Source organism: Rhincodon typus, chromosome 41, assembly GCF_021869965.1.
Source record: "Rhincodon typus isolate 14 chromosome 41, sRhiTyp1.1, whole genome shotgun sequence".
NCBI classification, from domain to species: Eukaryota; Metazoa; Chordata; class Chondrichthyes; order Orectolobiformes; family Rhincodontidae; genus Rhincodon; species Rhincodon typus.
Genome location: NC_063372.1, coordinates 486,272 through 502,147, shown reverse-complemented (window position 1 = coordinate 502,147; position 15,876 = coordinate 486,272). Strand labels below are relative to the sequence as shown.

General features: G+C 42.0%; 1 protein-coding gene across 6 annotated transcripts in view; it reads right to left on the bottom strand.

Annotated features, from left to right (window-relative positions):
* The window catches only part of LOC125487420, a 39,878-nt gene extending 30,655 nt beyond the window's left edge, over positions 1 to 9,223 (bottom strand). For 5 of the 6 annotated variants that reach the window (XR_007265882.1, XR_007265883.1, XR_007265881.1 and 2 more), the window contains exon 1: positions 9,115 to 9,223. The gene's annotated coding sequence lies outside the window, so the exon portion shown is untranslated. Of the gene's footprint in view, positions 1 to 6,923; positions 7,929 to 9,114 lie in introns of those variants that run through there. The other variant, XR_007265884.1, reaches the window with a different exon arrangement.
* Between the last annotated feature and the right edge of the window lie 6,653 nt (positions 9,224 to 15,876).

Here is a 15,876-nt window from a genome sequence, read left to right as displayed (position 1 = left end):
TGTGAGGTCATCCATTTTGGTAGGAATAACAGCAAAATGGACTATATTTTAAATGGTAAAAAATTGCAGCACGCTGCTGCGCAGAGGGACTTGGGTGTCCTTGTGCATGAATCGCTAAAAGTAGGATTGCAGGTGCAGCAGGTAATTAAAGAGGCAAATGGAATTTTGTCTGTCATTGCTAGAGGGATGGAGTTTAAAAACAGGGAGGCTATGCTGCAGCTGTATAGGGTCCTGGTGAGGCCACGCCTGGAGTACTGTGTGCAGTTTTGGTCTCCTTACTTGAGAAGAGATATACTAGCACTGGAGGGGGTGCAGAGGAGATTCACTCGGTTGATTCCAGAGTTGAGAGGGTTGGATTATGAGGAGAGACTGAGTAGACTGGGATTATACTCATTGGAATTCAGAAGAATGAGTGGAGATCTTATAGAAACATAGAAGATTATGAAGGGAATAGATAAAGCGGAGGCAGGGAGGTTGTTTCCTCTAGCAGGTGAAACTAGGACTAGGGGGCATAGCCTCAAAATAAAGGGAAGCAGATGTAGGACTGAGGTCAGGAGGAACTTCTTCACCCAAAGGGTTGTGAATCTGTGGAATTCCCTGCCCAGTGAAGCAGTTGAAGCTACCTCGCTGAATGTGTTTAAGGCAAGGCTAGATAAATTTTTGAACAGTAAAGGAATTAAGGGTTATGGTGAGTGGGCAGGTAAGTGGAGCTGAGTCTCAAAAAGATCAGCCATGATCTTATTAAATGGCGGGGCAGGCTCGAGGGGCCAGATGGCCTACTCCTGCTCCTAGTTCTTATGTTCTTATGACTCTGACTATATGACTCTATGATATGTTGTTTTGATTCAATCATACAAACTGTTAAACATTTGCACTTGTACATAGTTATATTTTTCAGAATGTTTCTTGAAATTTATTAACAGCTTTACATTTTACATGAATATTCAAATGTTGTTGATAGTTGGAATTGAAACTTCTGCATTAAATTCTGCAATTGTTTTGTCCCCAGATTAAATGTGCGTCTGAGTATACATCTAGAGGATATTGTGTTGTGACTTAGATGAGTTTGAGAGGACTCTATTTAGAATCCTCAAGCAAGAGAAAGACGGTGAATGAATTGGGAAAGCAGACATTTTTGTTTGATTCTGTACCTGTGGTCATAGAACATGAGGCTGTCCTACTAATGTGACAGCATTGGAGGGATGGTGGATCGAGCAACTGAGGTAAAAATGCAGGTCTCCATTGCGTTGTTGGCTGGTTTCCATGGTGAAGTGAATGAATTCCCAGGTCTGGGCAAATAAAGCATCTGTCATTTGCATAATGCAATGTATGCTGCAGCTAAGAGACTCGACAGCTTTATCCTACTGTTGCTTGGAAGAATTAGCTGCAAAATTATTTAAGGTAGCAACCACCTTGACAATTACGCACACAGCAATCTCAACCATTGACGGTGACACAGTGACTCAGTGACTCAGTGGTTAACATTGCTGCCTCAGAGCACCAGGGACCTGGGTTTGATTCCAGCCTCAGGTGACTGTGTGGAGTTTGCACATTCTCAGGTCGTCACCCTGCTAGGTAACATTGTCAGTGCGCCTGCGGTGAAGCTCCGGTGCTCTGTCCCGGTTGTTATTTATATACCTCAGTTTTCTAGGGGGGTTGATATTACTTCCGGTTCTGTTTTTCAGTGGTTTGTATATCGGGTCCAGTTCAATGTGTTTGTTGATGGAGTTTCGGTTGGAATGCCAGGCCTCCAGGAATTCCCTGGCATGTCTCTGTTTGTCTTGTGCTATTACGGATGTGTTGTCCCAGTCGAATTCGTGTCCTTCTTTATCCGTGTGTATTGAGACCACTGAGAATTGATCATGTCTCTCAGTCTCAATACACATGGATACTTCATCCCACAACCTCATCCACAACGTGACTACAAATCTTCTGAAAAACTTTTTTGCACATTCTCCCTGTGTCTGCACGGATTTCCGCCATGTGCTCAGGTTTCCTGCCACAGTCCAAAGGTGTGCAGGTTAGGTAGATTGGCCGTGCTAAATTGTCCATAGTATCCAGGGATGTGTAAATTAGATGGATTAGCCATGCGAAATGCAGAATTACAGGGTAAGAGCAGGGGGATGGGGATGGGTCTGGGTGGGATGCTCTTCGGCAGGTCGGTGTGGATTTGATGGGCTGAGTGGTCTGTTTCCACACTGTAGGGATTCTACGAACAAATGGTATATCCACTTTTACACATAGGTTCTATTGAGGTTCTGGTAATTACAGTTCTCTCGGTAAGCAGTACAGATGGAAGGAACGATACACTATCTATGAGGTCAAAATTGCTTCAGTCATGAAACTAAATGAAAACAACATAGATACATGAATTTACAATGTTAACTCGAAGCAACTTGCAAGCAGAGCCCTCTTTAAGAACCTGCCACAGCACGTTTCTTGTAAGTGTTAAGGAACTTCAGCGCTATTCAACCATCATTGCATTAATGGGCAGTGGTTAAACCTTGGGGCTTTGATAAGCCCAGAGCATCCCTCAATGCCACAGATGTACCTTATCCATGGCAAGGTATACTCTCCATAGACTCCAAAAATCAGTGTGTTAATGCTCAAATGATGTGCACCCAAAACATTTCTGTTTTATCTATACTCAATCACTCCATTATTAGTCCCATAGAATTCTCTTCAAAAGTAAATGCCAAACTGAAATATAGTATGTTATTATTTCAGAGAGGCAATAGCCTAGTGGTATTATCACTAGGCCTGTTAATCCAGAGACCCAAGTAATGTCCTGACAACCCAGGTTCAAATCCTGCCATGGCAGATGGTGGAATTGGATTTCGATTAAATAATATGGGATTAAGACTCAAATGATGATCATGAAACCATTATCGATTGTTAGGAAAAATCCCACTTGGCTCACTAATGTCGTTCAGGGAGGAAAATCAAGTGGACCCAACATGGGCTCAACACCCTACCTGACCATGAAGACGCGACCTGTAGGCCCGACCAAACCAACGAAAAGACCCCTAGAGCACCTGAGGCCGTGACCAGGGCCCAGGACGCTGTTGGATACATCCACTAACCTTTCTGAACAGCAGACCATCCACTCTGACTCCAGGGCCTGACCAGAAGCAGCCACTTAACCAGGAAATGTGGGAGACATGCTGGCCTGCAGGTGAGACTGAAACAATGCGATTTCAAGTCAATCCTCCCCAACATAACCGCTAGCAAACATTCAAGCCATTGAAAACAGGCTGGTCGAACTTAAAGCTAAACTCACAACCAGAGGGAATTAAGAGATTTCTGTGCGCTCTGTTACACAGACATGGCTCACTTCTGCTTCACCTGAGGGCTTCTCAATCCACTGGATAAACCACATGCCATCCTCAAGCAAGGCAAGGGGCGGAGGGGCCTGCCTCCTGGTGCTCGGATGTGACCTGGCAAGTTACTGCTCCCTGGACCTACAATATCAAACAGTGAAGTGCCGTCCCTACGACGTAGGAGTTCACTTCTGCTTTCCAGACAACAGTCTACATACCACCCCATGCAGAAGTGAAGAGCACGCTTGATGAAATATGCACCATTACAAATAGCTTTGAGATGGAATACTCCAAGGCCTTGCTCATTGTAGCTGGTGACTTCAACCAGGCTAACCTCAAGAGCATGCTACCAAGATATCACCACCACATCTCTGTACCACCAGAGGCCCAAACACCCTGGACCATTACTACACAACCAAAGACGCCTACTGCTCCATCCCCATCCACATTTAGTAAATCAAACCATAAGGCTGTGCTCCTTCTCCCAGCTTACAAGCAGAAACTGAAGTGTGAGGATCTGGTACAGAAAGGCATGTAGTGCTGGTCTGCGGTAACAGATGATCTCCAATGTGACTGCTTGGAGTCAGTGGATTGGTCCATATTCAAGAACTCAGGGCCAACCTAAATGAGTATGCCACTACCATCACAGACTTCATCAGTAATTGTGTAGAGGACTGCATGCTGAAGAAGTTAATCCAACCGTTCCCAACCAGAAAACATGGATGGACTGGGAGATCCACTCCCTATTGAAGTCCACATCTGAGGCTTTCGAGTTGGGTGACTGTGACCTATACAGGAAATCTAGGTATAATCTTCGCAAAGCCATCAGGGTCGCCAAGAGACAATACCAAACTAAACTAGAGTCCCAGACTAAATACAAGAACACACGTTGGCTGTGACAAGGATTATACAATATAACGGGCTATACAGCGAAGTTGAGTACAATCGCTGACAACAACGCATCCCTCCCTGATGAGCTCAAAGCATTCTATGTTCATTTTGAACAGAAGATCAGTGAAATGATGCCACCTGCCCCGACAGCCTTGGGTGCACCTGTGCCCACAGTCACTGTCGCAGATATCAGATCAGCCTTCTTGAGGGTGAACTCACTGAAAGCAACCGACCTGGATGGAGTCTCTGGACCAGCTGGTGGGAGTATTTGCAGACATCTTTATACCTCTCCTTACTCTGACGTGTGGTTGCCACCTGCTTCAAGAAGATCACTATCATCTGGGTGCCAAAGAAAAATCAGGCAATGTGCCTTAATGACCACCACCCCATGATTCATTATGAAGTGCTTCGAGACATTAGTAATGGCACACATCAACTCCAGCCTCCCAGACTGCCTTGATCCACCACAATTTGCCTACCCTCACAAGAGGTCCACAGCAGATGCCATCTCCCTGGCCCTACACTCATCCCTGGTACATCTGGATAACCTACATCAGACTCCTTTTCCTTGACTTTAGTTCTGCCTTCAACACCATAATTCCAACAAAACTCATCTCCAAAGTCTGAGACCTAGGTTCCTGCTCCCCACTCTGCAACTGGATCCTTAACTTCCTGACCCATAGACCGCAATCAGTAAGGATAAGCACAACACCTCCTCCACAGTAATCCTCAACACCAGTGCCCCACAAGGCTGCATACTCAGCCCCTTACTATACTCTGTATACACTCATGACTGTGTAGCCAAATTCAGCTCTAACTCCATTTACAAATTTGCTGATGACACCACTGTAGCGGGCTGGATCTCAAATAACAAGGAGACAGAGTACAGAAGGAGATAGGCAGCTTAGTGGAATGGCGTAAAGAGAAAAATCTCTCCCTCAATGTCAGCAAAACAAAGGAGCTGGTCATTGATTTCAGGAAGCAGAGTGGAGGACACATCTCTGTCTGCATCAATGGTGCTGAGGTGGAGGTGGTCGACAGCTTCAAGTTCCTAGGAGTAAGTATCACCAACGATCTATCCTGGTCCAGCCACATTGATGTTACAGTCAAGAAAGCACAGCAACGCCTCTACTTCCTCAGAAGGCTGCGGAAATTCAGCATGTCCACAATGACTCTTATCAATTTTTACTGATGCACCATAGAAAGCATACTATCCGGATGCATCACAGCTTGGTATGACAACTGTTCTGCCCAAGACCGCAAGAAATTACAGAGAGTCATGAACACAGCCCAGTCCATCACTCGAACCATCCATTGACTCCATCTATATCTTCCGCTGCCTTGGGAAAGCAGCCAACATCATCAAGGGCCCCTGCCACCCCAGTTATACTCTCTTCCATCAGGGAGAAAATACAAAAGTTTGAAAACATGTACCGACAGATTTTAGAGCAGCTTCTTCCCCGCTGTTATCAGACTTATGAACAGACCGCTCACATATTAAAGTTGAATTTTCTCTGCACCTTCTCTGTAGCTGTAACACTGTATTCTGCATTCTGTTCTATTCCGATGTACTTATGTAAGGCATGATCTGTCTGGTTAGTATGCAATACAATAATTTTCATTGTATCTCGGTACACGTGACAATAATAAATCAAACCAAATCAAATCTTTAAGTTTGAGATATGCAGATATTTGAACCCTCAGGGAATTAACCAATATGGGGAGCAGGAAGCAGAAGGTCAGCCATGATCATATTGAATGGCACAGCAGGTCCAATGGGCCAAATGATCTAGAGGTGCTCCTATTTCATTTGTCTTTAACATTCACTTGAATCACACCAAGAAATAGACAGCACCTCACTCTAATACATCATTGAAAAATGTTACCTCCAACGACCCAGCTCCTTCTCTACATTGCACTGGTGCGTCACCCCATGTTATGCACTCAAGTCCTTAAGCTAAGTTAAACACACAATCTTCTGGCTTAGGGATAAGAATAATACCAACTAAACTAAGCTGTTACATGTTCAATGTAGAATAATGTCAAAGGTGTCATTCATTGTTGTTCTCTCTTGATTTCCTGTTCCCTAGCTGAGAAATTTAATCTATCTATAATAATGTCCAATGTAACAACAGAGCCATTTGAGCCTGGGATCTGTTGAATTCAAGTGAATATACCTGTAGATAATATTTCTAAAATTTTACATCTATGTACAATTTTGCTGCCATGTTTTTGTGGTTTATTGGTGATTTTCTTTCCATTATAAATTCCTAGACCTACCCACATTTAAAATTTAATCTGTCAGTGTAAACCTATCACTCTGCAATTACAGACCTTTACCAAGGTGGCACAAGCAGTATCACAATTTTGTGCCTCTAAGGTCCTTGGTCTTTATAGAACTCCTGTTATAGAACTCCTTTATAGAATTCCTCTTTTTAGAACTCCAATAGAATTCCTGTGCTCTAAATCAACTTTGTTTCCCAAATGATTGCCAGTTTTGCTTTTTAACTAGTAGGAACATAAAATCAATCAATATTTGAAAATTAGAAAGTAATGCAGGTAGGGTTAAATTACATGAGGTGAGTTGAGGCTTATGTCGTGTATAAGCACCAGCAAGGACATGTAATGTCCAATGGTCTGTTCTTTGCTGTATGTATTTCTATGCAAGAAAATACTTTAAAATGGGAACTGAAAACTGTCTGTGCACCCTTGTCCAATCTGGCATCACCACTTTTAATGAAGTCCAACAACAGAATTATATACTTCCACAAATTAGAGGGAAGAGGTATTAACAATTTTAGCTACTTAAAATTGGATAAACCCTCAGGCCCAGATGAGATGGATCCCAAGGTCGTGTGGGAAGACTGTAAGAGCCCAGACATTAATTTTCCAAATCCTCTCTGGCTAAAGGAAATGTGCCAGAGGACTGGAGGACAGCTAATGTGGTACCATTATTCCAGGACAGCATAGGAATAAACAAGGGAGCTACAGGCCAATGAGTCTAACTTCAGTAGTCGGGAAACTATTGGAAAAATTCTGAGGGACAGAATTAACCTCTACTTGAAGAAGAAAGGATTAATCAAGGGTTGTCAACATGGCTTTATCATTGGGAGATAACATCGAACAGGTTTGATTGAGATTTTTGAGGAGGTGACTAGATATGTGGATGATGGTAGTGCAGGGAATGTAGTTTAAGTGGATTTCAGTAAGGCTTTTGACAAAGAGTCACATGAGAGACTGGTCAAGAAGGTAAGAACCCATGGGACCCAGTGCAATTTGGAAAATTGGATCTAAAGTTACCTGCGTGGTAGGAGAGAGAGTGTGGTGGTCAAAGGTTGTTTTATTACTAGAATCCTGTCTTCAGTAGCACACACATGACTTGATGATATGTTCTTTACTGCTTGTAGCTTACATTACTGATCCTGATACGAATGTAGGAGGTTTGATCAGTAAATTCACAGATAACACACAAGTTGGAGGTGTGGTAAATAGTGAGGAGGAAAGCTTTAGATGACTGGATGTTATGGACAAGCTGGTTAGATGGACAGAACATTGGCAAACCGAATTAATTGTGAACAGTGTGAGGTGATGCATTGTGGGAAGGCTAACAAGGCAAGGGAGGACATATTGAATGGTAGGATCCTAGGAACTACAGAGGATCAGAAGGATGTTGTTGGGTGTGTCCATAAATCCTTGAAGGCTGCAAGACATTGTGACCTGCAAGGGGTGAGAGTTTAAGAGCATAAATGTTAATCTTTTGCCTTCTTAAAATGTATAACTGCAGGTGAGGGAAGGATAAACATTTAAGGGTTTTGTTTTCTTTCAGGCCTAAGGAAAGTTTAAACAAAAACCGAAAGGACTGCAAATGCTGTAAATCAGAGACAAAATTAGAAATTGCTGGAAAAGCTCAGCAGGTTGGGCAGCATCTGTGGAGAGAAATCAGAGTTAACATTTCGGGTCTAAGGAAGGGTCACTCAATCTGAAACATTAACTCTGATTTCTCTCCACTGATGCTGCCCGACCTGCTGAGCTTTCCCAGCAATTTCTATTTTTGTCTCAAAAGTTTAAATACACTCTCCTGGTGCTATAGCTAATTATTCTGATTAAGAAAACTGCTTAAATCTGGTTCATGTAGCAGGGCAGGCATTATAGCATAAAATCAAGGCCTGAGGTGCTCCCAGTCATAGAGTGTGACTTGCAACTCAGTGCAAATGCTGGGAATTGAGCTAAGTGTGGGTATTTAGGCAAGTGGGGGAGGGAGGCATTGCTGTGTCTTGTTCTGGAGACTTTTGCAAGGGGCAGCTTTGTGGTTGAGGTGCTGCTGGTTAGATGTAAGAGTGGGCCCAGGCTTTGTTGAGGAGGGTGAGCAGCAACAAGGTAAGGGTAAGATAAGAACTTTCTGTTTTCCTAAGTCTCTTGGTTGTTAAAGGGGCAGAGATGGCAGTCAGTTGAGTTGTAAGTTCCTTGTGTCAGATGTGGGAGATCAGGGAGCAGTTAACAGTCCCTGGCGCATATATCTGCAGGATGAGTATCTGATTGCAGCTCCTTTCAGACTGCATGGACATTCATTATTCTTTGCTTGTAGTTGCAGACCATCTAAAAGATGAAAGCCCTCGCAATTCATATGTGCAACTGGTTAGCCTCAGGGAGCTCTAATGGCCCCAAGTGCCATTAATAATCCCTTCCATTCTAGGGAACCATGCGATGGCCCCAAAGCCCAGTGCTTTTGTCACATAGATATCTTTACCCCTACAGTAACTGGTGAATTTATTCCTATGACAGAAGATGATATTGGTCACCAACTCGTGCATCTGTGCGTGGGAAATGCCACATAAATCATTTGTGGAGACCTTGAAACCACTACCCTCTGTCTTTGATCAAGCCAATTTTGTACCCAACTTACCAACTCTCTATGGATCCTGTGTGACTTAATCTTCTGGAATAGCCTCCCATGAGGATCCTTGTCAAGTCCATGTAGACAACATCCACTGCCCTACCCTCGATCTTCATCACTTCCTCAAAAAAAAAATGAAATTTGTGAGACAAGACTTCCCCTGCATAAAGACACGCTGACTATCCCTAGGAACTACATTTTTCTCCAAATGTGAAATTCTGTCCCTCAGAATCTTCTCCAAACATTCTCCACCAATGATGTAAGGCTCTCTGGTGTATAGTTTCCTGGATTATCCCTGCTGCCTTTCTTAAACAAAGGAACAACATTGGCCATTTTCCAGTCTTCTGGGACCTCGCCTGTGGCTAAGGAGGACACAAATATCTCTGTCAAGGCCCCAGCAAACTCGCCCCTTACCTCCTTCAGTATCCTGAGATAGATCTCATCAGACCTCTGGGGACTTATCTACCCTAATGTTTTTCAAGACATCCGACATCACCTCCTCCTTAATATTGACATACCCCAGAAAAATCAATATAGCCCTCCTTAATCTTACCATCATCCATGTTCTTCTCCTTGGTAAATACCAATGAACTTCATCCACTGCTGGCTGCACACAAATTCCCTCCTTTATCCTTGAGTGAACCTACCCCTTTTTCTAGCTCTTGCTCCTAAAATGTATAAAATGCCTTGGGATTATCTTTAATCTTACTTGCCAAGGACATTTCATGGCCCATTCTAGTCCTCAATTTATTGTTTGAGTTCTTTTCTGCTTCATTTATATTCCTCAAGGGCCTTGTCTAATTTCACTTTCCTAAATCTTACATATGCTTCCTTTATCTTTTTGAATAAACTTTCAATATCTCTTATCATCCATAGCTCCTGAATCTTGCCATCCTTCTTTTAACCTCACAGGAACATGCTGGTCCTGAACCCTGATCAATTGGCCTTTAAAAGACTCCCACATGTCTAACGTGGATTTTATCCTCAAACAGCTGCCCCCAAATTAATTTCTCCAGTTACTGTCCAATACTGCTGTAATTAGCCTTCCCCCAACTTAATACATTCACCCAAGGAGCAGTCTTCTCTTTATTCATAACTATCTTAAAACTTGGGAATTATGATCACCATAGATAGATTAGAGTGAGTGGGCAAAGATGTGGCAAATGGAGTACAGTGTGGAAAAATATGTGAAGTCATCTATTTTAGTAGTAAGAATGAAAAAGCATTTTATCTAAATGGTGGGAGGTTGCACAGCTCTAAAATGCAGAGAGATTTGGGTACCCTTGTGCATGAATCATGGGAGGCTAGTATACAGGTACAGCAAGTAATCGGGAAAGTTCATAGAATGTTGTCAGGTTTTATTGTGAGGGGAATTGAATGCAAGGGTGGGGAGGTTATGCTTTAGTTATGCAGGGCATTTGGAGTAGTGTGTACAGTACTGGTCACCATACTTACAGAAGGATGTCAATGTGTTGGAAGCAGTTCAGAGAGGGGTTACTAGACTAATCCCTGGAATGAGCAGATTGGCTTAGAGGTAGATAGATAGGCTAGACCTGTATCCTCTGGGGTTTACATGGGTTAGAGTTGACTTCATTGAAACATACAAAGATCCTGACGGGACTTGACCGGGTGGATGTGGAAAAGATGTTTCCTCTTGTTGGAGAGCATTTTTTTGACAGTTTTTCAGTCTGAAACTGATTGTATTTAGGCCAATTCCTGCACTAGTTCAGGTGGCTTATTTGAAAATTGTTTCTGAGGTTAGCAGGTACTCCATTGAAACCATACAAGTCCCATGTATACGAAAGATAAGACCCTCCATAGATAGAAATGCAACACCTGTACAAAAAGAAAGTCCGACCTTTATGTCTTAAGCTCTTAATACAGAATAAGCAATATCCTACTTGAAAACGGGATGATCATTTAAAAATACGGGGTCACCCATTTAAATGGGAGAGAAGGACATTTTTCTCAGAGTTAAGCATCTTTGGAATTCCCTTCTTCAGATGCAAGCTTTTTAAATTTTTTTTAAAAGACAGAAATAGATTGCTTCTGGGTCATCTTTCATCCCCTTGGTAATCAGGGATATGCAAGAACGTAGAGTTGACGTTAAAATCAGATCAGTCATGACCTTATTGAATGGGGAGCAGGCTCAAAGGGCTGAGTGGCCACCTCTTGTTCCTTGTTCATATGTTCATAATTACTGGAAGTTCAAGATGTATTTAAGCAGGGAGAGAATTCCTCATGAATCTTTCTTTACCTCAAGAGCTTTAGAATTGAGTTTCAGAGAAACTTTCAGAGTTGGGCTATATGAACCAGTTTTAATAAGGTTTGAAACTTCCCTGGAAAATCTGGACAAACTTCAACCACTTGAGGACACACCAATGAAGATGTGGCCACTTATTCTGCAAGCAAAACATGAAGAACAGCTTAAATTGTGACTGCTTGTCATCATGGAAATCAAATCATTACTCACATATACAGTTTCAGCTCTGGGAGATCTATTCCTGGTGGTATCACAACCATACAGACAGTCAATTTAAACCGTAACCTTGGCAAACTGCAACTGCTTCCTCAGCCATACAAATAAAAAAAAAAGGACTTGGGTCCATAGGCATAGAGTGCGTACATAAAGGAATATGCAGATATTACAGGGACATACACACTCCTGAGTATGCCCATCTCCTGCAGTCTGATGTGCAACAAAAACAACCACAACTGTGAACCTTTATACCACTAAATAATTTCAAGATGCCTGAGATGATATATGATAACTAAGTCATTCTGTAGCACACTAGAGAATGTAACAGATTTATTACTGTCTTGTTCTTGTGGTATTAAAATCTTACACCTGAGGCTTGTGCTTTTTGTGAATTGGGTATCTCACTTTGCGTGTGCTGGAGTGTCATGCGTTTTCGAGGAGAACATTGTTTATTCTGTATTAAGAGCTTAAGACATGAAGGCCGGACTTTCTTTTTGTACAGGGGTTGCATTTCTATCTATGGAGGGTCTTAACTTTCATATACATGGGACTCGTATTGTATTGACGGAGTACCTGCTAACCTCAGAAAAAAATTTCAAATAAGCCACCTGAACTAATTCAGGAATTGGCCTAAATACATGCAGCTTCAGACTGAAAAACTGTCAAAAAAAAACGAGAAGACACAATGGTAGCATATCATGTTGGTTAATGATGAGATTCAGAAGTGTGCAATACCTAGGAATAGTAATAATAACACATTAGCCCCATCACACAAACGTAGTATCTTCTTATTGAAGAATTAGCAGATTAAATATTCTGACCCGCTTTCTCAAAGATGACCCATTCTCAGCTGGTATTCTGGAGTGGAAACACTGCTTTCACTTTAAGTTATCAGCCATGGTTCAGTAGGTCCACTCTGAGCACTGAGTCAGACACAAGAAAATTACTGTTTCTGCAATCTTTTTCCTTTTCGAGCTGGAATTGGTCCTGCTGTTTTTCTCTGCACCTTTCCAATGCACGTGCAGAGGGTGATGGTTGAGGGATGTTTCTTTGGAATTCAGCTGAGATAAGTATAAGGTGATGCATTTCAGCAGGACAAACAAGGTAAGGGAATACATCATGAATGGTAGGACCCTGGGAAGCACTGAAAATCAGAGACCTTGGTGTGTATGTACACCAGCCCCTTGAGGTATCGGGACAGGGTGATAAAGAGGTTAAAATGACATATTTTTGCCTTTATTAGCCAAGGTATAGAGTTTAAGAGCACGAAGGTTATAATGGAACTGTATGAGACATTAACTAGACCAAAGTTAGAGTATTGTGTGCAGTTCTGGAATCTGCATTATAGGAAGGATGTGATGGCAATGGAGATGTTGCAGAGGAGATTTACCAGGATGTTGCTTGGGCTTGAGAGTTTTAGTTATGAATAGAAATTGTTTTCCTTGGGGCAGAGGAGATTGAGAAGGGACATGATTGAGATGTAGAAGATTTGAGTAACGTAAATAGGGCAGAGAGAAAGGAACATTTTCCCCTTGATAGAGGGTTCAATGACCAGGAGGTGGAAGTTTAGAGGGGATGTGGGGCAAACCTTTTTTCATCCAGAGGGTGGTGTGGATCTGGAGCTCACTGCTTGTAAGGGTGGCAGAGGCAAAAACACACAAAACATCTAAAGAATTTTAGATGTGCATTTGCAATGCCAAGCCACACATTGATGGAAAATGAGATTAAAATGGTTAGGTGGCTGTTTTGACCAGCACAGACATAATGGGCCAAAGGGCCTTTTTTGTGCTGTAGATCTCTATGACACATATCTTTTTGTATCCAAGTGCTGCCAGGCCAGTGCATTGTAAAGCCCCAGATTATCTCATGCAGATATCAGTCATAGAATCCCTACAGTGTGGAACCAGGCCAGTTGGCCCATCGAGTCCACACCGACCCTCTGAAGAGCATCCCCCACCCTAAGAAAACCTCCAGACCAGGAATGTTTAGTTAGAAATAAATTGGAAATAACAGAAATAAATTAGAAATAATCCAAGTTGAGGAAGGCCATGATCCAAGTTGTGAGTCACAGAAAAAAGTTTCACAGCTCTTAGGATCAGAACGGAAAAGCAGCAGTTAAGTCTACCTACAGAATTGACAGGGAAGGAAAGTTTCCCTGGGTTTTGATTGACTGGGAAGTGATGTTAGGGAGTAGACGGTATTTGGAAGCTTTTAAACTGTTACACATAAATAGCTTAGTTTGTTCTATTTGATTTTTCTGTAATAATCTGGTAAAAGCAAATCTGCAGCCTTGTGTAGTTAATATAGTGGTCTTCCACTGAAACACAAGTTAAAGAAAATAAAATAAAATATGATCTATCGAAGCAGATTTCATTCTAGAATATGATTTGTCCCATAATAACATCAGCTGGGAAATAATACAGCAAACTCTTTATTAACCGGCACCTATGGGACCCGGAGGGTGCTGGCTGATCAAATATTCCTCCTAATCAAGAGATCCACATAGTTTGTGTTTTTACATTGATTAAGTGATAGAAATGTAATGCGGGGTATACACATCACCATTGTACTTTATTTACAGCATAAATCACTTACATAATAATGCAACTTTGCCTTAAATTAAACCAACTTTGACTACTCAGGCAACATGGTAGATTACGGTAATTGAGGAGAAATTGAATCAACTGTTGATATTTTGTGTGGCCATTCAATTGAACAAGAAGTGTATTTCACATGGCGGCACGGTGGCTCAGTGGTTAACACTGCTGCCTCACAGCACCAGGGACCTGGGTTCAATTCCACTCTCAGGCTACTGTCTGTGTGGAGTTTGCACATTCTCCCTGTGTCTGCATGGGTTTCCTCCGGGTGCTCCAGTTTCCTCCCACAGTCCAAAGATGTGCAGGTTAGGTGGATTGGCCATGCTAAATTGCCCCATAGTGTCCAGGGATGCGTGGCTTATAGGGGGATGGGTCTGGGTGGGATGTTCCAAGTGTTGGTGTGGACTTGTTGGGCCAAAGGGCCTGTTTCCATACTGTAGGGATTCTATGATATTGAGGTAAATAAATTGGACAGAATAATACACTAAACTTCAGTATTTTTTGAGGCATATAATTTTTGGTTTTTCGAGTGCCAGTTAAAACAAAATTTGCTATACTATGAATAAAGTCTTCTAGATCTAATATTGCAAAATGATGCAAGACTAATTTGCATTCTCAGTAAAAGATTCTTTGGAAAATAGCGATCGTAATACAACTGAATTCCACATTGACTGAAAATGACATACTCCAATCCCAAATGGCAATATTAAAGTGTATCTATGAAAATTAATTGGGTAAATAGAGTAAAAGGTATGGCAGTAAATAAACAGTGGGAAATATTTAAAGAAACATACAAAATTTTCAGGAAAAAAATTTATTTTATTTCAATGAGATTACCTCCCATTCTCCAGAGACTATCAACATAATTTACTCAGCTCATCATCATAGGACAACCCTTTCATCCCAAGGACCAATCTAGTCAGCATTTGTTGTATCACCTTGGAGGCAAAAATCCCTCCTTTTCCAAAGGTGGATTGATGATACCTTAATAATCTGACAAAGATTTGAAAGTGTTTATGCAGAAGTCAGCAAATGCCAGTAGAAGGCAAGTTTATGGATCTGCCGGTGATAACATGATAAAAGGAAAGTTGGAGCCTCTAACCTCACTACCCAGAACTCCAGACTACAATCATTTCAAAGTGCACATTGCCACAGCAACACTCTCTACCTGTCTGTAACAGGCCACCACCACAGAATAACACTGTGGATAATAACACCTCTCAGGTTGTAGGTAACAATATCAAATTATTGAGGTTTTGCTCTCTTGGTTCATTTAGTTATTTACTCTGCATGTTACCACTTGTACAGTCTGCACTGTTACATCATTCCGTGCAAATACAGCAAGTCTTGGAAACACTATGTTGTGTCTATAACAGGTGGAAAACCAATTAAGAGACACAAAGAGGAATAATGAGAAAAGACCAGCAACGAACGTAATGGAGAATCCTAAAGTCTTCTCCAGGCATTTAAATAGGAACAGAGGAGGAGTAGGGCCTACTTGAGGCCAGAAAGGAAATTTATACAAGGAGGTAGGGGCATGGCTGAGGTGTTAACTGAATACTTTTGTCAAGGCAGATGCAAAGAGGAGGATGCTGGCCAGGCCATGGTGACAGAGGAGGAAGGTCTGCCACTGGAAAGATTCTAAATTAATTAGAAAGAAGCCTTGGATAAACTGTTGGTACTTAAAGGTGACAA